Source organism: Danio aesculapii, chromosome 7 (genome assembly GCF_903798145.1).
Source record: "Danio aesculapii chromosome 7, fDanAes4.1, whole genome shotgun sequence".
Classification (NCBI taxonomy): domain Eukaryota; kingdom Metazoa; phylum Chordata; class Actinopteri; order Cypriniformes; family Danionidae; genus Danio; species Danio aesculapii.
In genome coordinates, this window is record NC_079441.1 from 45,063,914 (window position 1) to 45,072,974 (window position 9,061).

The following is a 9,061-nucleotide window of genomic DNA, read 5'->3' on the forward strand; positions in this document are numbered from 1 at the left end:
CGAGGACAGACTGGCCAAAGGTTAGTAATAAAAGGGGCATCCTGTACTCTGAACATCCTCGTAGGCTAACCTCTGTTTTAAGCCTCATTCAGCTGTGGCAGCGGCAGAAAGAACATTCTTTAAAGTTTCACGGCAGTAAAACTTTGTATCCCTCTGAATAGATAATTCAGGCTTTGCAACTCAGGCATAAAAGGAAGCTTAAATTACACCATACAAACTCTCATTAATATTACAGGGACCATTCTTTGACTTAATTTCATTTCATTTCTCCATTTGAGCGAAGTCAAACGTTGCAAGGGTAAGAAATTATAAGGGGTACAAATCATATTTTAAGGTTCAGTATTCTGGGAGGCTGTTAAATTATATTAACCCTTTTTTGTATGGCTTTCAAATATTTGATTTCGGAAGTGTTTTATTCTTTATTTCTCCACTCCTGACAAAATCCCTGTCTCTTGTGGCGGCGTCCCCGTCTCTCTCTTTTTTTTAAGCAGGTATAGTTTTGAAAATATCATAACAAGTTGAATTTTTTTTTTTTTTTACCCAAGAGGCAACGCTTTAAATTCTAAACAGTTCTTGTTCCAGCAACCATTCTGACATGATATTAAAAGGCTTCCTCACTTCCTGTCAAGTTTTGCAAAAACCGATCTCACATGTGGTGTGGGGAAGATGCAGGAGAAGATCCTTTAGTGCCTCAGACAACATAATGGAGATCTTAAGTGCCACGGAGGGAAATGTTTTGGAGCTAAAGCTGTCGACCTTGTTATTTTTCAAAGTCAGTATCCGCAGAGCGAAAGTTCTTCTGTGCGCTGCTTCATTATGCGTGGAAATGAATAATGTGTGAATAAGACTGTATAAACAAAGAAAGTGAAATACAGGGAGCATGCAGACAAAAGATTATCACAGTTAAAGTACTGAATTTGTTCGTGGCAGAGCGGGAGAGAGAAAGAGACTGAGAGAGGGAGATTAGGAAGAGATGATAAGGCTAAATGCCCTGTGTGTCCTGTCGTCTAATTGTTTATAAATGGAACTAATCGTTTTAGAACAGTAAGCATACCTTACATTTAACTGCGTTTTCTCTCTCTCTCTATCTCTCTCTCTTTCTCCCCCTCTTCATCTCTCCTCTGTTTTGATGAGAGAAGCAAACTGTCACAGTTAACAAATGCAGAAACATCACTATTATTGATACAGTTCTGTGCATGTGAGGGAGAAAGAGTGTGTGTGTGTGTGCAATCGCACTTGTGAGGGAAAGTGTATGCACAAAATTAATCAAAGCGGGGGCGGTGATGAACAGTTTCTGTAGAATTCTGTCAAAGGTTAAGAGCTAGTTATTTTTAAGAATGACATGAATCTGGGAGAGACAGTGATTGCCTAAATGACCACTGTAATTACCAATTACTTCGTGAAGCAGAGAATATATTCACGGCATGTAGCCTGCTAAATACAGACAGGCATTAGCCCATTTACGTACTAATGCACATAATTTAGATCCTGAAAAGGGCAGATGGGAACACAATGGAAGATAGAATAGATACCGTCTAATATCATTCCAAAAAGAATATTGGATTCATCGGAGATGAATATTACTTTGTGTCAGATTGTTTTTCCATGAAACAGTCAAAATATATTTCATCTCTCTGCCTTTCTCCTTTTGTTAGCAGCCAGACCATTTAGCCCATCAGCAGGGGCCGAGATGAAGAAGAGAGAGAGAGAATGCGAAGATACCGAGAGGTGGGTTGAGGGCTGGTTAGTGGTTTTGGCCCCTGTCCACATTAGCAGGTAATGAGAAATGAAGAAAACACTCTATGACAGCACTACCACCACCACAATGCAGTGATGCGGTTAGCGAGCTTATACACCTCTTACGCCGACTAAAATAAGATCCATACTTGAGACATAGGCTAACTAGATCAAAACATCTCTTATTTTACTCACCCCCTACAAACATAAAGCCACAATCTAAATGAGAGGCGCGGGGAGGGGATGTTGACAGGCCCGACTTGTACCAGGATGTTTACTAAATTAGACATAAAGCCAGAGTGAAATGCAAAGCTCTGCAGATTCGCTCTAACTCCTCATAAATAAGTTACAAAAAAGAAGACGGAAAAGAAAGAGCGTAAACAAAACCGAGAGGCACAGAGAGCAAACTGTAAGAGAAAAGGAGTGGTTTGATTGTGGGATAATGAGTTGCCGTATACAAAGCTCCCTCCCACCCCGTCTTCCTCTTTTTTTTCCCCCCAGTTTCTCTTTTTATCAAGTTTTCTCTCCTTCGCTATCAGCTGGTCTTGTCTCTCTTTCAACTTTTTTTCCCCCTCCTCTTTCTTCTCTTCACCTCCCACTCAGTTTATCCATATCTTCATCCCACAGCTCAGTCTCTCTCTCTCTCTCCGTGTCACCTCCAGTGTTGCTCCGGTGGATCGTATAGGAAGGATAACAGGGACACATATTTGCGCTTGATGTAATCGCGCCTCCCTCCATCTGATAAATACTTTGAGCGAAGCCTGATTATTGTAGTTGGCCTCAAGTTTCAAAAGGAAAGGCCGCAGGAAAGGGGGGGCCGCGTGTGTGTTTTGAATCCAAACTTTGGACGGGTGACATCACCCTCTGTTCCCTGCCTTTGCAAAGTAATGTCCGCGTCAGTCGTGTCCCGTTTGAAAGGGATTAGTTTATTCCACACGGACTTCTCTTTGGCCCAGGCTGGCACAACACTCACTGAAAATACACAAAGGCCATTCACGTTGTAATGGTAGTAATAGTGTTCAGGATAAAGGGAAAGAGTAGCGCGAGAAGGAAATGCTACTCCTTTCCATCCCGCGCTCTGGAACTGCTGTCCAATTATGGAATGTTTCTGGACTGCAATGAAACGGGATATTTTTAAGTAGCAGCGATGAAGTTATGCTGTCTCAGAGCCATGTTTGTTTTTTTCAAGATGTGTCTCTCATCTGGTGCCAAAGTAGTTTAGCGCTATTGTTTGCTCCTTGCTTTGCCACTTGCCTCTGTATGACATTACATTTAAAACAGTACCTGTGCGAGAAGCATTATGTTTATTCAAAGTAAAGATGTATGTTTTACCATTATTGGAAATTTACATTTTTGACCCATACTTTATACCCATTTTATTTTATTATTTATTTTATTTTATCTTATCTTATTTTAATTTATTTTAATTAAATTAATTTAATTTTACTTTAATTTTGTATTTTTTTCCTTTTGTTTTGTTTTGTTTTACTTTACTTTAATTAAAATTTTATTTTATTTTATTTTACATTATATTACTTTACTTTACTTTATTCATTTTCTTTTCGGCTTAGTCCCTTTGTTAATCTGGGCTCGCCACAGTGGAATGAACAAGCTTTACTTTACTGTATTTTAATTTATTTTACTTTACATTTATTTAATTAAATTAAATTTTATTTTATTTTATTTATTTATTTTTATTTTACTTTAATTTCTTTTACTTTTTTACTTTTTGTTTAATTTAATTTAATTTAATTTAATTTAATTTAATTTAATTTAATTTTTCATTCATTTTCTTTTTGGCTTAGTCCCTTTAAGGTCGCCACAGCGGAATGAACCGCCAACTTATCCAGCACATGTTTTACACAGCGAATGCCGTTCAAGCTGCAAACCATCTCTGCGAAATTATTTAATTTTTTATTTTATTATTATTATTTTTTTTTTTTCATTTATTTTACATTCTTTTACTTTTGTTTTGTTTTGTTTTGTTTATTTTTTTTTAATTGTATTTTTTTTTATTTATTTTATTTTTTTTTATTTTTTTTATTTTATTTTATTTTATTTTATTTTATTTTATTCATTTTGTTTTCGGTTTAGTCCCTTTATTAATCTGGGGTCACCACAGCGGAATGAAGTGCCTTTATTTTATTTAATTTAATTTAATTTAATTTTATTTTATTTTTTTATTTAATTAATTAAATTTTTTTCAATTTTATTTATTTGTTTTGTTTTGTTTTGTTTATTTTATTTTATTAAATTTTTTATTTTATTTAATTTCATTTTTTTGTTTTGTTTTGTTTTGTTTTGTTTTATTCATTCATTAATTTTGTTTTCGGTTTAGTCCCTTTATTAATCTGGGGATGCCACAGCGGAATGAACTGCCTTTATTTTATTTTATTTTATTTTATCTTATTTTATTTTATTTTACATTTGTTTTTATTTTATTTTATTTTATTTTATTTTATTTTATTTTATTTTATTTTATTTTATTTTATTTTATTTTATTTTATTTTATTTATTTTATTTTAGGGAGACAGAAGAATAAAAGGGATATCAGATTGAAATATCAGACAGACATGAAGGGACTTGGAATGATCTGTAAAAAGGTGGGGGAAGCAATAGAAAAGTAGACAGTTATTTTTTTTTACGATCTGGAGTTATGGAATTGGTTCTAAAGAATGGGCCGTCATGTGACACATTGATGGCCGACGTAAGGCAGTGGAATGCCAGAAGTCCAGAAGATGGAAGCAGTTTGGTTTAATATGGGCCAAGCACTTAGCAGGGAGTCCACAAACTGCTCAAAGCTGACATTTGCATCTCCAGGAGGCAAGAAAACAGGGGATCGGCCCGCATTCAACCTCCATATCCAGTCCCATCCCCCTGTATAAATGAGGCAGCTACAATGATAATATATCTATTTATTAAATGTAATTAATTAAGGCATTTATTTATTTGTTTGAATAATGATATATATATACAGTTGAAGTCAGTATTATTAGCCCCCCTTTGAATATTTTTTCTTTTTTAAATATTTCCCAAATGATGTTTAACAGAGCAAAGGAAATTTTCACAGTATGTCTGATAATATTTTTTCTTCTGAAGAATGTCTTATTTGTTTTATTTTGGCTAGAATAAAAGCAGTTTTTAATTTTTAAAAAAACATTTTAAGGTCAATATTATTAGCCCCTTTAAGCTATATATTGTTCGATAGTCTACAGAACAAACCATAATTATACAATAACCTGCCTAATTACCCTAACCTAGTTAACCTAATTAACCCAGTTAAGCCTTTAAATGTCACTTTAAGCTGTATAGAAGTGTCTAGAAAAATATCTAGTCAAATATTATGTACTGTCATCATGGCAAAGATCAAATAAATCAGTTATTAGAAATGAAATATCAAAACTATTATGTTTAGAAATGTGTTAAAAAAAATCTGCTCTCTGTTAAACATAAATTGGGGAAAAAATAAACAGGGGGCTAATAATTCTGACTTCAACTGTATACATAAAAAATTGCACACAAAATATAAATGCTTAAAAAAATAGCAATAGTTTCTCTGTCCTCTAAATGCCTCAGAAAATTGCTGATGTACTGAGCTGTTTTTGCATTGATGGGTTTAGAGTTTATTTAATAGGGGCACATTCTTGTTAAGTCACAACGACTGATTGCTTTTATGTTCTACTGCACTGGCTTTTCTATTTCAACTTAAATAAATAAATATGTCTCTAAATAAGTGAGACACCGAGACATGCAAAGAAAACTTACCAGTCAGAGAAAAGGGCCTATTTCTGTTCTGTCATAGTCAACAGAATAATGTATGGTGCATTTAGTTATTTATTTATTTATTTCCAGAGTAGATGTATAATTTATTCCAGGGAGAAAAGTGTTAAGGATTTTGTCAATTCTCAAGTCACAATTTGACACATTTTCTCTCTTTTTTTTTTTTTTTTGCTGACCTAATTAAATATATACGAGCAAAAACAGACAGACAAAAATCGTGGCAGACCTAGAAACATCCACTAGCGCAGACTAAGACTTGCTTCTACAGTCGACAGACATTCAGCATGAAAGAGAGAGAGCAGTTATGAGTTCTTTTGACACTTGTGAAAAGCCCTCTGGTCATTTCGGGATCTCCATTTAGGAGTAATTACAACGCTTATTTATATGAAAAGCTAAACTTCAGACACTGTAAAATAGTTCTCTGCATATAACACGATCCATAAGAAATATTCTCGCATCAAATTATGCAGCACCCCATGAATGTAATATGCACTTAACATGAAATCTTTCCCTTCTTTACTGGCTCTTATCTTGTATCATTGCTTTTAATACCCTATCAATCCAGCAAATCATCAAAAAATGATATTAGACTGGTGAGTCGAGTGGTTTTAATGCCAAAATTATTGTTCTTTGATATAAACGTTGACAAAGAAAAAGGGTTTTGCCAGAAATATGACTGTTCTCGCTCATTTTGCACAGGACTCTTTTTATTTCAATGGCATACTGTGCTCGAGAGTAGCGTGCCGTTCTCGGGATAATTGTTCTTTTCATAGTAAGAAAGGCCATATCAATTAAAAATAAATAGTCTTGGTAATTATTATTCCAACACACAGTGGTCGGCCTGCCATTAAAGGAACCAAAACCAACCCCGACCTCTCTTCTTCTGCGCTCAATCAAAGCTGTGGTATTTACCTCCCCGCTCAATGTAAGTATTGTAGCGACATCAAACCGCCACCGTTTCTACGCTTACAAAAACAGCTACAATTGGACCGAATGGGGGAAAACACAATATTTTTCATCATCAAGCTAATACAATCTTTTATAGACTCCGTGCCCAGCGGTTTAGTCACAGACTTTGCATTATTAAGGGGAAGTTGTTGTTTTTTCCATCCGCATAAATTGAGTTATACCATTGCATGTATAATAAGAAAGATTGGAGCCAAATAAGAGCCTAGATCTGCGTGTTGTGTGTTTGTAATGCTAGCATCAGGTAGCACTAGCCGTCTTCTCATCATTATTCTGCTAGTTGTTTTTTTAGTGTGTGTGTGTGTGTGTGTGGCTACTACGGTGTTGAAGAATTCAAAACATTCACATGTCAGAGGGAAACATTAGCATATCCACGTTTCTTTCCCTCCATTATCTTTTTACAATAGCATTCTTCATTTTGATCTGTCCCAGTGGAACACAGAGTTCAGTTAATGTACACGTTTAGACGGGCCTGTGTTCTTTATGATGTTCTTGATGTAAAGGGAGTCTTTAACCGAGCTGACCCCCACCTCGTATGAATATGAAGACATGTGAAGATGAGTCTGGTCTCTTGGAGTAGCGGGTGGGTGGAGAACAAGACGGATAGATTAGGGATTTTTATTTGGCAGAACAATGCACTTCTACTTCCTGTGCACTGATGGAGTGTGACTAGCAGTGTGTGTGGCTACAATGCAGTTAAAGGGCATCATAATTCACTGATAGAGTTTTATTTTTCTGACAAGGGATTGTTTGTTCCAGGCAAAGTTCTGGCATTGTTTACTCATCCTTTTTTCCCCACCCTGTATGCTGTTATTTTGTCCAATAAACACAAACCTTGTGTGTCTCATACAAAGATGTGTTTGTTGTGACTATATGCTGTCAAGGTCCTATAAAAGCACCATATTTGATTTGAAAGCCGCACTGGCAAAGGTAAACAGTATCATTAGATAATGAATTCAATTTTGGTGTGGTCTTCACACAAAACTACTGGATGAACAACTTTTGTGGTGCCTTTGTAGTGTCTTTGGACTGTGGCAAGCCTCTGGATAAAGGTCCGTTTATGATCAAATATACATTTGAATTTAGAATTATTAGCCCCCCTATTTAATTTTTCTCCCAACTTCTGTTTAAAGGAGAAAATATTTTTCCAGCACATTTCTAAACACAATAGTTTTAATAACTCATCTCTAATAACTGATCTCTTTTATCTTTTTCATGATGACAGTAAATAATATTTGACAAGATATTTTCAAGACACTTCTATACAGCTTAAAGTGACATTTAAAGGCTTAACTAGGTGAGTTAGGTTAACTAGACAGGTTATGGTAATTAGGCAAGTTATTGTAAAACGATGGTAGACTATCGAAAAATATATAGCTTAAAGGGGCTAATAATTTTGACCATAAATAGTTTTTTTTTATTCTAGCCGAAATAAAACAAATAAGACTCAGAAGAAAAAATATTATCAGACTAAAGGACTGTGTACACCGGGACGTTTTTTGATCACGTTTTCCATCGACTTTTAACGCTTCATGACTAAATAAAGGGCGCCAATGTGATCATGCACACCAACGCGCATAACGCTAGGCGTAAAAGCGTCATTTTTAAAGAAACGCCTCATGCTCGTTTTTTGTTTTGAAGCACCGCGTCAAAACGTTCTCCGCCAATAAGATTAGCACTTTTGTTCATGTGCACGGAGCTGCTGAAGTTACAGTAAACAACACTTGGAGGCGCTCAAGTGCAAAACTGTCAATGTGAGCGCACATTGAAGATGCCCAGGGGCGATATGAACGTGGAGCTGCTTATTGCACTGGTGAACAGTAATAATTTCTTCATCGCTAGAGCTGGAGCTGCTACTTGAACCATCCATGCTTGTTCGAGTCGCCAGTAACTTTAACAACAAGCGTGTCAACTTTTTGTCTTCTTCTTCTGTGTCACAAGCGGGTGTCAGAAGTTGTGTAGCGCCATCTAACGTCAAGGAGTGATTTTTCATATTCTTTTGCTCGACGAAAAACACTGACGATAAACGCAAATGAAAAGTGCCTCAGTGTGTAAGAGTCTTTACTGTTAAAACACCATTTGGGAAAAATGTTAAAAAGAAAAAATTCAAAGGGGGCTAATAGTTCTGATTTTAACTGTATAAGAGTTCTTAAGAGACACATTAAAAGAAGAGTCCAGAAAGGTACCAAAAACATTCCTAAAACAGACCATATGCCTCCAGTGGTCCAATCTGAAAACTATCAAGCTACAAGAATACTTGTGTGTGCACATAAAGAAAAGAGTGGCTTCTCCTCAGTGTCAGTATATTGTGTGCATTCACAAGCATTGCACAGCAATGTATACCCCGGATGTCTGCGCACAACTTTCTGTGTTTTTAAATTATTAATAGTATTAGTATTCGTATTAGTAGACTATTAGTTTAACTCCCGATTTATACGGGGCTTTAGCGTCAACGCTTGACAGAGGGCGTGTCTGAAGTTGGGGCTGACGCAATCATCAAGTCCACAATCGGCTACTGTCTGAGCTGGGGAATTAGCATAAAGCGATCTGATTGGCTGATGCTTTGGCGCTTGAATGT